Genomic DNA, 15,830 nt, shown 5'->3' on the forward strand with positions numbered 1-15,830 from the left:
TTTACACTTACTGACATTGAAGCGCATCTGCCATTTTGCTGCCCATTCTGCCAGTCTGGAGAGATCCTTCTGGAGCTCCTCACAATCACTTCTGGTCTTTACCACTCGGAAAAGTTTGGTGTCATCTGCAAACTTAGCCACTTCACTGCTCAACCCTGTCTCCAGGTCATTCAGAGCTGGGAGGGAGGGACCTCCTTCTTGGGTGTTTTTTTGGAGCCTGCACTCATTGGATAGGGACCAATCTGGTGTCCTTGGATTCCTCTCAGCCTGCCCTTTCCGATGGACTAAGGCAAGTACGTCTACTCACGAGTAAGCACGCAATATGGCTCAGTTTCACTTTCCATAGGGCTCCATGCATTTTTTTCTTTCCAGTTTTTTGCCCATAACATTTGAAGGAAAGGAGCTATTTCACTCTGGTTTTTTGCACTGCATTCCACTGGAAATTCTGCATCCAATGGTATATGGTATAATGGGGTTGCTCCTAAAAATCACGATTTTAGCACGTCATCCCCCCCAGTGTGCGTCACCCCCCTTGCACGTCACCCGGTGCGGACCACACCTCCCGCACCCCCCTAGCGACGCCACTGTTCTGGAGAAAACTGTTAATGTGGGAGCACCCCAGATTTTTGCTATCATTTTTGTAATGGGACATATGAAACAGCTAATTAAAAAATGGAGTCTAGCATTTCTGGATTTGCTAGATTGTAGCCACTGTGGGAGCTGAGCAAACTCCAGGAGAATCTCGTACTATGACTTTTAAAATAAAGATGGTTTGAGAGACAATATGTTATCTAGCAGGCATGCACAACCTTTCCCCAGTGCCAGACACTACAAAGCATGCAGAAATATTGCGGGGCTGATTGATCATGATGTGCACTTCCATATCTGATTGCAAAGGGACTGAAAGCATTTTTTAGAATTAACCAAAATTATATCCACAAAAACAAAAAATGCAGCCATTTGCCCATTACTAGCACATTATGATCTCTGTCGGAAAAACTCTCTGTCTCCATCACCAGACCTCTCTCAAGTCCTGTCTCTTGACCTCATCTTCCCAAGTACTTTACACTTTACTTTTCTCTGTGCAAGAGCCCCTTTTAAAAACCAGCGATCAGGCTGTCTCAGCGCAGGCTGGAGCTACTAACTCTTCCTAATCCCATGCGATCTAATCAGCTTTCCTCTAATAAAACATGTATGTTCTAATTCTAAGGAAAAAAATACAAACAGTTGAAAATAAAGGCATCAGGCACAAGACAGATCAGTGTTTGTCTTCTTCCTAATTCCATTATTGCTCTGAAATGAGGTCTAGCTATTGCCATTCCTTCATTAGTAACTGCTCCGATTTCCCTCCAAACCCCTGAGATTGGACTGTAATGAATCCTCCGGCCAGAAAACAGTTTCTCTCTAACCACAGCAGCAGTGATGCAGATGAGAGTGAGGATTAGGAAAATCTAGTCATGCTAATATTGGACTTGTCCGCAAAGTAAATACAGAGACAAATATTTCTGCTAAACAGGCTCAGGACTAGAGGGAAAGAGAAAGAGCCTGCACGAGGAGGGTAGCGCACATCCTTCAAAACAGCACTCATGACCAACCCATTTAGGCCTCATAAAATTTTTATTACACTCACTCTCAACCAGTCAAATAACACCATCAACCTTTATTAAAATAAAGATTATGCAAATGTTCTAAAAAGAACAGCTCAAAGTCAATACTTGGAGAATAGATATTGCACCAATTTGACCATCTCTGTCTTAAGAGCCTTCATACACATGTTTTAAGTATCCTACTTCATTGCCATCACCCCCCTTCCCCCCACATTTGCAAACACCATCCAGATGTATCTTTCTTTTTGGTTAACTAAGATGCAATCAATTGATTTTATACTAACACCCAAAATGCACTTCAAATGGGCAAGAGTTACCTTTTCTTCTGAAAGAGATGACAGCCCGAAACTCACATACACCCACAGTACGCTTACACCCATACGCTCCATTATATGGAGCTTCGTACCACTCATGCTATAAGAAACATTATCTTTTCCCATTCCATGAACACACTGAAAAAATAGTTATCTTCTCGATTTGTATCTAAAGTTCATATTTTAAGAAGTTTTATTTGGAAACAAGTTATCGTTAAATGAGACCACTGTCAGGGAAGGTACCAGGAGAAGGCAGGCCGACCAAGGGAATAGAGCCTAGTGGCTAGTGTTCACGTACTCTTTCTTTCTCTCTGCTTTCCCTTTTTACAGGGTCAGTAGCTGAACAGGGGGGATGGGATTGGCAGTCCTGCCCCCACTATCCCAGGCTAAAGAGACCAAGCGGGGGGGCGTGTCAGGGAAAAAAAAATCCTCCCAAGAGAACACAGAACCCCAAGTATTCTTATTAAAAACCAAATGGCAGTAGCACCCTGAGTGATCAGCTAAGACAACCCACTGAATTACCATGAACATAAACTAGGCGGGCAAAGAGTCAAAATGTAACAGGCTTATTAAACATCCAAAAGAAAAAGAATTAAACAAAATGCAGGGGGGAGGGTACACAAGCAGGCTGATGGAAAAAAGTACACAAGCAGGCTGATGGAAAATGCCTGAACTCAGCTGAATGAACACAAAGGAAAGGCTCGACCAAATTGGATACATTTATTAGTAATGCCCAGCAGAAGGAACTGGGAAGCCATGTGAAAGCAAAGCACACATGCACATGTAAAGTTTACATGCTAGCTCAGAGTAAACAGCAAACCAAACAAAACTAATTCTCTAAATTTGTCTTCAGAAATACAGTCCCTATTGGTAGCTATATACGTACATTGATCCAGGAATCCTGGCCCCTGCAGTTACTGGATAGTAGGTGAACCAAAACTAGATTATGTGGCAGGCTTGGCAGAAACACACACAAGCATCCCTGCAATTGAACTGAAGTAACCTAGGTTTGATGGTGTTATAGAGTTACCTGTTTGGAGGAATGGAGTCTACCTGGCTCAGGTTCAGGTGACCAATCAGTATGTACACATTCACATTAATCCACCCCCAAGAGCTGTTTCACCCAGTATCTAAATGCGGTTCCTAGGCCTTCATATAGTTGTGTTGTGCAAGGACTATTGTAAATATGTTGTACAGGTGCTGTGTAAATATGTACCATGTGCTCAGCAATGGCAAATACAGACCGCCAGTTTCTATCTTGGACCTCACATAACAGCTTACTTGTGAGCCAAGGTTAGCAATATTGACCAAAATATTCTTATACTGGTAGAGCCTCGGAATCTGCAGGGGATCAGTTTCTAGACCCCCTGCAGAAACCGAAATCAGCATATAATCAAATGCAAGTATCTTTCCCACCTGCTGTCCTCCGAACATGACTGGAGCTGTGCACAGCCTCCCCAAGCCTCAGGAGGCCCTCTAAGGCCTTTACAAGGTCAAAAATGGATTGTGTTTGCATGATCATAGCCACAGCAGAGGCGGCACTTAAAAAAAAAAAAAAACTCTGGTGGGGCAGTTCTGCCTCACCTTCCACCCCCACACTACACATTGCTGATCTCTCCTATTGTCTGAAACAATGCCATTCATTATTGACCAATGCCCCCAAATCAGTCCAATATACATAAAGAGACAATTACTCACTTCTCATTCATCCCACCTAGTTCTAGTGGGCAAGTCAATGAAGACAAAAGCCTATGCTGAGTCACTGTTGTACAACCAAAATAGGCCACTCATGGCAAATTCCTTCCTTGAAAATATCTGGAATAAATGAGACCAATGGAAAGGAATTCCCAAATGACCTTCACATGAAATACACAGGGTTCGAACAACCTCAGGCATGCACACACAGAATAAACTTCCACTTTCCATTGGCAACCTGACCACCTCATGGAAGTATTCCTAGGTATTTCCCAGCATCCCTCCCAGAGGCAGACCCAATTCCAATGAAAAATTAATATAAGCATTACCAGAACTATTCACTTCATTGCAAAATGTCACAAGATCCCCAGCAGACTTTGCTGCCCCAAGCTAAACCATTCTTGCACATCACCCCAATTGTGACCACAATTCCTCCACGCCTGTCTCTGCTAAACTGGAGGTTCCTTTAGCTTCCCAGAGAACATCCTGGTCCTGTCCCTAAACTGACACACTTCCTTTTGGCTGTAAAGAGTTGCTTGAACTGTATTGCTCATGCTCTGGGGACCACAGGCTCTGCCAGCAAATACATTAGTGAGAACACAGCAGCCGAGAGGGAATGAGATTGGCTTTATATTATCTTGCCAGGATGCTTTTCTCCTGCCTTCATTCTCTTCAGCTGTAAATAAGGAAGACTGGACTGGATTAAAGGTTACTGTCCAGATCAAGAGTTCATTCCTATGAACTAATTGATTTTCCCCCTGGTCTTTCCCTTTGCATGATCACAATTGAGCAATGTGTCGTGATGAATGTGCCCTGTTAGCAAGCACCTGCCATGTCCCATACTGTTTTCATAAATATCAGTTAGATTCACTTGTGTAAGTGTCAACCACAGGGTGCCTGTCCAATCATTACAACAGGAGCTTCTGCATTACAACCCCTGCGCTGGAGTCACTTCCTACAAAATGTCCCAAAAGAACACTATCCATCCCATGCAGTGATTCTTCTGTCTTTATGAAATAGTTCTCACTTTCTGTGCATTACTAAGCTATTCACAGCTTACAAACAACACATATCTAGGTTTGTAGTACGGGCACTATGCTCTTGTTCACTTCCTTGTTCTCCTTGCCTTGCTCCACCCATTGCTGCTGCTGTTGCCCACCTCTGAGTGTTGGAGGAAGGCAGCCGGGGGGGGGAGGCAAATGGCCCGAAAGATGAGCATCGACCAGCTGGAGGACCAGCTCCTCTGCCCGATCTGCCTGGAGGTGTTCAAGGAGCCCCTGATGCTCCAGTGCGGGCACTCCTACTGCAAGGACTGTGTGGTGTCCCTCTCCAGAGACCTGGAGGGGCAGTTCCTCTGCTCTGTGTGCCGGAAAGCCGTGGACTGCAGCAGCTCTCCACCAAACGTCAGCTTGGCCCCATGTGGTTGAGGCTCTGCATGCCACTGGCAGCTCCAACCCAAGCGAGGTCTTCTGCTCCAACCACCACAACCCACTCAGCCTCTTCTGCCAGCAAGACCAGGAGGTGATCTGTGGACTCTGCGGCACCACCGGCACCCACCAGCAGCACAAGGTCACGTCTGTCTCTGCGGTCTACAGCCAGATGAAAGCAGGTCTCCAGGTGAGGGAGGGTTTGCACCGGGGTGGACAGGTGGGGCCTCAAGGACAACCTTCTATGAGTCTCATGCAGCAGGTCACATCAGCTGAAGTGCGCCAAGCACTTCCAGGCATAGGGAGCACTTCCAGGCAGAGGTCTCCAGTAGTGGCCTGGGACCTAGAGGGGGGCTGTGGGGGTGCTGCCACTGCCCTGCTTGATCAGTAGCCAGGCCTCTGGGTCCTAGGTGAGGTCAATGCCACTGGGGCTCTTGAGGGGCTTGCCTTGGCCAAGCCTCTCAGCCTCCAGAGGGCCCCCTTCAGTCTCCGTCCCATCCACCTGCTGTCCCCTCCTTCTGTCCCCTCCTCCGGGCAGGAGGTCTGGTCTAGAGGGTAGAGCCTCCGTTTGCCTGAAGATAACATCCACAGGTCGCCAGTTTGAGGCCACCAGCACCGTGAACAGCGAGACCTTGAAGCAGCTGACAAGCTGAGCCGAGTTATTCCATCTGCTCTGAGCTTGGGAGGATGGAGGCCAGAATGTGAAACCAGATCAGAAAGAAACATCTGGATGTTGTGGTTCTTGAAAGATAGAACCTTCTTTCAATTGTAAAAATCCCTACGGGGATTTAAATAGCCTGCCTATGTAAACAGCCTTGAATAAAGTCTGAGGAGAAATCTGATGACCAAGAAAAATGCGGTATATAAATACCTGTATTATTATTATTATTATTATTATTATTGCCACAGCCAGCCCAAACCAACAAAACACTCCCTTATATACAATGCCTCATTTTCAACTGTTACAGAAAAGATAATAACAATAACAATAATAATACTACTATAATTACTATCAGCAAAACAGCTGCGTACACTTCTATGTCCAGAGAAAACTTCTTCAGGGTCTTTAAGGCAAGAGAGGAATTTTTACAAAGGAAAAGAAAAACTTGGCTAGACAGCTGGAATCTTGATCATTTAGCAGAAAATGGAATCACTACTGATACATTGTTCCAGTGCAATATTTTTTACTATTTATTTATTTGTCACATTGGTCAAGGTACTTGAGGCAGTTTACAAACTTTAAACAAACATGTTACAAAAGATTTAAGACATTCTAGACCCCTGATATTTTCTCAAAGTTGGTGACAGTAGACTTCTCTTTTCTTGCCTTCCCTCAGGGCACAAGGTAACATATAGTAACATACATTATAAGTTCCCTTTATTTCCCAATGGAAAAAGACATAATTATCTTTTTCAGTGACAAAGATATTGACCTGTCCACATCATGCTGTTGCAGATGGAGAAATTAAGTTTCAGAATCCAAAGTTACATTTTAATGTATTTTCATTGATTTCATTGATTCAGGTGTCATGAATGAGTAAAAGATGACTGAGATAAAACACTTGTCTAGAGCATAAGAACATAAGAACAGCCCCACTGGATCAGGCCATACGCCCATCTAGTCCAACTTCCTATATCTCACAGCGGCCCACCAAGTGCCCCAGGGAGTACACCAGATAACATGAGACCTGCCTCCTGGTGCCCTCCCTTGCATCTGGTATTCTGACATAGCCCATTTCTAAAATCAGATGGTTGTACATACGCATCATGGCTTGTAACCCGTAATGGATTTTTCCTCCAGAAACTTGTCCAATTCCCTTTTAAAGGTGTCCAGGCCAGATGCCATCACCACATCCTGTGGCAAGGAGTTCCACAGACCGACCACACGCTGAGTAAAGAAATATTTTCTTTTGTCTGTCCTAACTCTCCCAACACGCAGTTTGAGTGAATGTCCCCTGGTTCTGGTGTTACGTGAGAGTGTAAAGAGCATCTCTCTATCCACTTTGTCCTTCCCATGCATAGTTTTGTATGTCTCAATCATGTCCACCCTCAAGTGTCTCTTTTCTAGGCTGAAGAGGCCCAAACGCCGTAGCCTTTCCTCATAAGGAAGGTGCCCCAGCCCCGTAATCATCTTAGTCGCTCTCTTTTGCATCTTTTCCATTTCCACTATGTCCTTTTTGAGATGTGGCGACCAGAACTGGACACAATACTCCAGGTGTGGCCTTACCATCGATTTGTACAACAGCATTATAATATTAGCTGTTTTGTTCTCAATACCTTTCCTAATGATCCCAAGCATAGAATTGGCCTTCTTTATTGCCGCCGCACATTGGGTCAACACTTTCATTGACCTGTCCACCACCACCCCAAGATCTCTCTCCTGATCTGTCACAGACAGCTCAGAACCCATTAGCTTATATGTGAAGCAAATCTGTAGTATTTAAACTGTGTGCCATTTCTGTCCAATGTTGCATATATGCGACAGGGATCAAATGTGTACACTTGTGGGCTGGGCAGAAACGAATTAAGTAAGAGAACCTCCTCCCCATTCATGAAAATATATGGGGTGGGGGGAGGACACATGCTCATTTCCCACATCACTTTTGGGCATGGATCTTCCAAATCAGCATAATGTATCTCAGATGTGAAACCATGACAGCAGTTTCAAATAGGTAGTGTTGTTTGACACTAAGAAGTATCCTAAAATAAGTCAACTGTATTTTCATGGCTCCCAAAAATACCTGATTTGCAGCACAATCCTGGGCATATCTGCTCCGAAGTGTTCATTGTGTTCAATGGGGCTTATCTCAGGGAAGAACATGCAGGACTGCAGCCATAGTCTCTCATATTTAAAAATATTTTAAGTGCCAAGAGCGTTCGTGCCTACATTCAAACTGCTGGTTCTCAAAAAGTATCTTGCCAGGGTATTGTGGTGCTACAAAGTTTTGTTATGGATGACATGCTACTCTTGATGATTAAAGCAGAATGTCAATGTCTTCCTGAGCCAGCCTGTGCATAGCTACTCAGAAGTAAGCCCCTTTAAATTCAATGGGGGCTTACTTCTAACAAAGTGTGTATAGCATTGCAGCCTTAGAACCCAATCCTGGGCTTAATGCACTGGCTTACCGCCGGTGTGCATGGCACATTTGCGAGACCTAATGCCAGGCGAGTGCCCATACTAGCCGGCACTGGGCTAGCGCTGGGCAGGCACCTGGCCTCTGCCACTTGGTGGTCGCACAGACATCTGAGCCACAGAGTGGAAAGCAGGGTTAGGGGGGAAGCAGGGAGGAGGTGTTCTGGGGAGGGCAGGGAGAGGGTAGGAAGCAGGCATGTCGGGGAGGTGGGAAGTAGGGAGAGGGCAGGCAGGAGGTGGGCCGGGGGGAGGCAGGGAGCGGAGCTCCACCAGATCCTGCGTGTTCATGTGGGACTCGGCACCTGACATGAATGCTCTTACTTCACTGCTGACCTTGTGGTTGGCGGTGAATCGAGTAGCCCCATTGTGGGGCTACTTCCCTTACCCTGGGGAAGGGGACAAAAGTCCCCTTCTCCTAAGGTGCCGCCTGCGGCTGCCCAAAGTGTATAGGATGCGGCGGCAGCCGTTTTCAATGCCCCTGAAGCCGTGCACCCTGGGAGCTCAGGATTGGGCTGTTACTCTTACAACTCTCATGGACACAGCTAGAACATTCTTTACATGTTTCTTTCCTCTCTATAATAGATCCATCATTCAAAATAGCTAAATGATTTTAAGCGTCTTTCCTGTAGACGTAAGAACTTGATTGTGGTTCATCAAGTTCACAATCATGTAGACATCTTTGGTTGTATCTGCTCTGCAAATTGCTCTGAGGAGAAACCAAACAGCTTTCCAAAGAAAACCCAAACATCATCTAGAACAACCATCCTCTGCCATACTGCTTGTAAACCATCTTTGACAAAGACACTGTCTTTGCACACAAAGTCAACGCTTGCTATTGCTGATTTCAGCAGCCATGTGCTGTTGCAAAGAGTGCTAGTTGATGTGACATAGCCTGTTATTTCCTGTGTGGGAGATGATGACAGGGAAAACATCTCTGGCTTCTTTGTTTCCCGCACTTCTAAGGATTGTACCTCATCACTAAACTGCCTGATCAATAACTGCTGAATTTCTCTGTAATCATGCAGTCTGACAGTGCCTCCTCTGCTATCATTTCAAAATATGTGAGGGTGTGTGAAACCCTCACCTTCTTGGCTTCATCTCGTTCAAGATATTTGCACTTCAGAACAGGATGCTGTCATTCTGGAGTTGAAACCCAGGCTCATTAAACTGCACTGAGAAAAAGTGGCCAAATGAAGAACAAAGAAAAGCTAGCTGAAGAAGTTGAGGAAATAAGTAAGGAAAGCGACGCTGGCTCTTGAAATTTTTGGTTTTATAAGGAGGGGAGATTGAAATGGAAGGAATAAATGGATACAGTCAAGTTGCATGTTATGCTAGGGTTAGGTTCTGAAGTCAGAATGTAAGGCAAACATTATGTATAGTCAAATACAAAAAATACATACTGTCTCTTTAACCCATTTTTGCCTGGCCCACAGCTGTACACATTTGGTCCCTGTTGTGTCTATGCAACATTGGTCAGAAACGACTTAAAAACTAAAATCACACAACAGACATGCAAGAACTGAGACAACTGAAGAAACAGCAGATTCATTCTCCAATCTCCAATTCATTCTCCAATTCATTCACACTCACTCAGATGCTCAGTGAGTAGAATGGCAGGTAGAATCACTCGCACAATTTTAACAGTTCTCTCTGCCAAGCATGTATATATTTATATATTTTCCTTAAATTTGTGCAAAGAAAATGCATGTATGATGCCACTAGACTCTTGCCCTCTGCTATCTTCACAATCCACAACTCTTTTGTGCACTCTCCCCTTTGTAAAAATATTCCAGCACTCAAAAATTCCAAACAAACCAGAGAATTAGAAATGTGCACACGCTTGATTTGCATGACATCTACATTTTCTACATCAGTGATTCTCAAACTTTTTTGCCCCGGGGGCCACTTTTTAGAATGACAATCTGTCTGGGACCCACCGGAAGTGATGTCCTTAACCTGGAAGTGATGACATGGCTGGAAGTGACATCATCAAGGAGGAAGTGCCATCGCTGTAAAGTCAGGGCTTGCTGCTTTCCTGAGAATGCAGCAATAAGTTGAGTTATTTCTTAGACATTTTCCAACAGCAAAGTGAATCAGAAAGAAAAAACGCCCATTTACAAACTTGACACAAGCAAAATAACCTCACAGCCCTCTTTCCAGCATTCAATCTTTCCATATTTTGAATGGTGGCTGCGCTAGGTGCTGCATGACCCAACTGAAACTGGCTTGTGTGACCCACCAACCCACAGTTTGAGAACACTACATAACTTATTACGAACACCAAACCTGGGCTTTCTATATGCAGACTGTGTCAGTTTGGGTCAGGCAGAGCTCTCATTGTAGCCCTGAGCTTAAGAAGATATTTGCTGAAAGTAATGTTGGTGCAATCTTTCTGCTTTCTGTCTGATAGAGAGTTTCCAAAGAACCGACATTAGCAGATGACCATAAGGGAGCAAGCAGGCCACTTTCCCATCAAAATCAGCCTCACTGAAAGAGGTATTCTCTGTCCACTGGAGTGGCAAGGACAAAAAAGCAAACATTGTGGCTGTTTCTTATCTCAGCTGGATGCTGTACTTGGCACCACATGTTTCTCAGCGCTATATGGGTTCCTTAGAATAAGGAGGTCAATTTCTCTTGAGTACAAATATACTGTATTCATGTCCAAGAGGGGGAAAACAGGACAAAACATCAAAAACAAAGACACAATTACCTCCGAATGGGTATAACAGCCTGCAAACTTGAATAGTTCAGATATAATTTAATGAGCACAGATGTATACACAGCCATTTGCTTACCCTATGAACAAATATTGACTGAGTATCACTGTCGCGGTGTGTGATTCCCCAGTGTGCATCTCAGTCAGCTTTGGTCTTGGCAATTTATGCAGCTGTTCCTGCAATGTACATTGTGCCCTCAAGCCCAGCTTATTTCTTACTGAACAGCATCCCATCCCATGATGATCTAGCATTAGTGATTGTATCATTTTATTACATTCAGTAAACCAATCAATGGCTATAACAGCAGCTTTTCTGTGCATTTCCTAAGCTTCCAGATAGAACTTTTTATTTTTAATGCTCAAATTATGGCTCTGTATTAATGGCTAAAAGTCAACTTTTAAATTGACATTTGCTTTAAAAACATTGATTGTGGATTTATAAGATAATAGAGATGGATGAGACCTACAAGATCACTGAATCCAACCCACTGCCAAAGCAGGCTGTCCATAACTACAAATCCCTGATAGATTATTCATCCTCTTCTTAAAGATCTTTGACAAGAGAGAGTCTACCACCTTCCAAGACAGACTCTTCCAAAGCTGAAGAGTTTGTACTATCAGGAAGTTCTTCATAATGTTTAATTGAAATCTTCCTTTTTGTAACTTAGTTCCTTTTGTAACTTGTCCTAGTCCTACCTTCTGTAGCAACCAAGAACAAATCTCCATCTTCCACATAACAGCCCCTCAGATATTTATAGACAGCTGTCATGTTATCTTTTAACCATCTATCCTCCAAACTAAACAAGCACAGCTCATTCAACCTGACCTCACAGGACATGGTCTCCAGCCCCCCATCATCCTAGCTGTCCTCCTCTGGACCCACTCTTGTTTGTCAATATTCTGGGCCCAATCCTATCCAACTATCCAGCGCTTAGGGCTGCATTGCAGCTGCACCAGTGCTGGACAGCTGGACAGGATTGAGAGCTGCCATATTTCAATGGTTCAAAATCTGAGTTTTGAAGTTTGAAAATTCAGCTGATCTTGGAGCTTTGCGAAATGTTGTTTCAGTGCTACACAAATCCCTTTACTAAGGGGTGATGAGGAATGATTTATCTGTGTTGATAACTTTTCTGTAGTTCTAGCTATTGACTTACTCGCTACAACTGCCAACATTAGAACATCTCAGGGTGTAACCATGTGAGATGCTGAGCTGTAGTGAAATAAGCTGGGGTCAGGGCACACTATATATTGCCAGAACAGATCCATCATTTACCAAGTCTAAAAAGTAACCATAACAAATGCTCCTAAAATATACTGCTTTATTGCAGTCTGATTTATGAATACATCCAAGTATGGGCTTTTAAAATTTGTTAAGATTCTTCCTCTTGCCCCCCACTGAAATATTTTCCCTATGAGAAGAGAGGCTGAATGCAAGTCCTTTTTATTCCAGCTGGAGAATGGCAGCAAGAATATGCTGCAGGAACAAGGGGAAGAGAGAAGAAAGCACAGGGTGGGGGTGGGTGAATCTCATGATCTCCCCTCCACCTTTCTTGCCTCTTTCTGCTCCTTCCCCCTCTCTCTTAGCTAGCAGCAACTGTTACCCTGCACATGCCTGATCTTGTCTGATCTCGGAAGCTAAGCAGGGTCAGGCCTGGTTAGTACTTGGATGGGAGACCGCCTGGGAATACCAGGTGCTGTAGTCTTATACCATAGTCTTTCGAGACTGAAGGTTGCCAACCTTAGCCATTTGGGGCAGGAGGAAGAAAGGAAAGTGCCTTGTTGCCACCTGAACTTTCTTCCCCAACTGGTCTAGGGTTAGCTACTGAGCTGCTGCTGAGGAATGACAGAGGTGTGCTTGGTCAGCTCTCCGCTCATGGGTTTTGGGGGTCTGTGGGGAGAAAGAAGGGTGATTGCACACACAGGGACATGGGAGACAGATACATATTTGAAGGGCAAAACTATAAGAAAGCAAAGCTGCTTCTTAGAAAAATTCATCTCCCTATTCAAAGCCTTTCAGACCTCTCACCTGTGCAAAAAAGAGAAAGAGGGTCACAGGAGATGGAGTTATTACTTTAAAGGGATTTTCCTTTATGCTTTGCGGGAGTGACACCTGCCAGATGGAGAGCAAAGGGCAGAGGCTTAGAGCTCACCATGGCACCTGAGATTCAGGCAGAGGAGTTGCATGCCAAAAAAATGCTCAGTTCCTGCTTGTCCCCAGGATGCACGACTGGATGTGTACACATCTATCAAATGGGGGGGGGGGAGAGAGAAAGAGGGAGAAAGAGAGAGGGAAGAAAAACAAAAGGCCTTTCAGCTGGATGCTGACCTCTGTCCCCATCACTCATTTCTAGTTGCCCATAACAGTTAATGCCTTTTATCGCTAACCACTTTCCATATAGATTCACTTCCCCCCTCCTCCCCCCCCCGGCGATTACCCTCTTCACAGAATCAAAAGGAAAGGAGCTTGTTTTTCTGAACGCGAGTCCACCTGAAGAAAAATTGCTTTTGAAGTTCAAAGAAATTCAGAAACAATTTGCCTCTCATTATTTTTAATTTCCAAGTATTACTGAACTCAGGTCAGACCGCGAGCGGAAGAAGCTCCACCAAATTGTTACAAGGGAGTTTACTGGCACAGAATCACAGTGCTCAAGACATTCAGGATGGGTACATGTATAGATGCATGCATTAAACCCCAGGCTTCAAATCATCTGTTTTTAAAAAATGTTGTTTTACCACACATACTTATGGCACTTCTGGATGGGATCTTTAGGTTGAGAAGGTCACACTTTGTTTACACTTTATGGGGGATTCACATGACCTTTCATCATTATGATTCCTGTTACTATTAAGAATATTTATGTTCTGCTTTTCAATAACAACAAAAACTTCTCAAAGCAATTAAAATAATTAAAGAAATGTGAAGATGCTTCCCTGCCCCCATAAGGGCTAACAATTTTTAAAAAGACAACAAGGAGATGCCAACAATCATCCATTCACCCTGTAGTTTTGCCTACGTTTAAATAAATCACTGTATTTATTAATGCAGAAATCTGGCTCTGTTTGAGTATAGCGGTATAGCAGGGCAATGATAACCCACAGGAGTGGGCTGTTAGTGCTACTGTTATGTCTTTGTCTTGTTCTGTTCCTTGAGAGGTGTGCTCAGATAAAAACAGAACACAACACAAAGGAATGGGTAAAAGCTATAGTGTGGTAGGAACATTACAATTCCACATGGGACCACAAGTAGAAAAGCAACAACTGGCTGGCCCTATAAGAGCCCATCTGGAAGTGCCCTTAATTTTAATCACTTTCAGTCCAATCCTACCTAAATCCTCCCTTCCCACGGATGCAGCTGTGCCACTGAAGTGTGTGCTGCATCCTATAGGGGGGGTAGTCCTTAAGGTCTCCTCCACATAAAGGAACATTTGTTCCCTTGCCCAGGAGCAAGCATCCGCTGACTAAATGAGTCTACTCAGACCAACTGCTAAGTGCAAATTCAATGGAGCCAGGAAGGCAGATCCAGGCTGTGAAGGGCTATAGGATATTGGCGGCACAGATGCTACTGATGTTGCTCCCTTTCTAGCCTCAATCCCCCCCGCCCCAGTCTCTGTTCCATTCTTCTCGCTCCCAGCCCAGTTGTGCCCACTCCCTGCCTCCCTTCCGAGTCACAGGACGGGTCAGACATAAGTATCATTCAAATTGCCCCACTGCCATTTGTCTTCCACTACCTGGAATAGAAGGCAACAATTTAGTCCTTATAACATTTTGTATGCAGAAATAAAGACAGTGCATGTTTCCTTCTGGTTCGTTTATAGTCCATGAATTGACAACCTGTTTCTGTGCCTCTGCTTCCCACCCCTGCTGGGACTGTCTTAGTCCAACTGACGTCTATATTCTAGATGATTTCAGGTGAGAAAGAAATTTACTACATAAGCAACACACTTGCTCAGACTAGGCTGCACGGCTGAGTTGCTTTGGATGACAGCAAACTAGAAATCTCACCCTCATTGTAGAGTTGAATGTTTCTATTATAGCAATAACTGAAAAAGGTGAGCCATATTACTATAATAATAAATAATAATAAATAATAAATAATAAATAATAAATAATAATAAATAATAATAATAATAATAATAATAATAATAATAATAATAATACAGGTATTTATATACCGCCTTCCTGGTCATTGAATTACTCCTCTGACTTGTCAGCTGAACTCCGCTCAGCTTGTCAGCTACTTCAAGGTCTCGCCATTCACGGAACTGCCAGTGGCCCCGAACCGGAGACCTTCAGATGTTATCTTCCGGCTAACAGAAGCTCTACCCTCTAGACCAGACCTCCTGCCCTCCTCTGTATTACTAGTCTTTAGTCCATGTATAAAAATTAATGCAAACACAGCTGAGCAGCCATTATCAACCCGTTTATACTTGAGTGTGCCAAATTCTACCAGGATATTATGCAAATTAGGTACATTCACATACATTAATTTCATCTGCATAGTTTACTTTAAAATGGCTCCACCACCACAAATAATTAAATACAAATCATACCCTGGATTGAAACAATATGGACTGGAGACTACAAGGTCTATTTTGAAATTCTGCAGCTTCTTCATTTTGTCCACTCTGAAAACATTTTCTAGGAAAGCTGCATCATCTCCACCAGTTGAAACCAAGGGTGCAGAGTAATCAAGCCTGACAGTTGTCTTTACAGGCACTTCATAAAGTTTACAGTTATTCTGTGCGTGATAAATGTCTGGATATCTTGGCTTTCACTTAGGAAAAAAAAAGATTCAAGTCCCCACGGTTGTAGAGCAGAATTTGAACTGGTGCCGCAGGATATCTTGAATTTTCTAAAATCAAACATAACTACACTTAATATCGTTTTTGTTAATGTCCTAATTTTTAAGCCCAGTCTTAGGAGATTCGTTTAGAGGCT

At 43.8% G+C, this 15,830-nt stretch overlaps 2 pseudogenes; both read left to right on the forward strand.

The window, feature by feature from the left end:
- The first annotated feature begins 4,815 nt into the window (after window positions 1–4,815).
- LOC136638838 (E3 ubiquitin-protein ligase TRIM50 pseudogene) lies at window positions 4,816–5,434 on the forward strand (annotated as a pseudogene).
- A 7,041-nt stretch (window positions 5,435–12,475) lies between these two features.
- On the forward strand, window positions 12,476–12,595 carry LOC136643211 (5S ribosomal RNA; annotated as a pseudogene).
- The last annotated feature ends 3,235 nt before the right edge of the window (window positions 12,596–15,830 follow it).

The sequence above is a fragment of the Tiliqua scincoides genome, chromosome 2 (assembly GCF_035046505.1).
Source record: "Tiliqua scincoides isolate rTilSci1 chromosome 2, rTilSci1.hap2, whole genome shotgun sequence".
NCBI lineage: Eukaryota > Metazoa > Chordata > Lepidosauria > Squamata > Scincidae > Tiliqua > Tiliqua scincoides.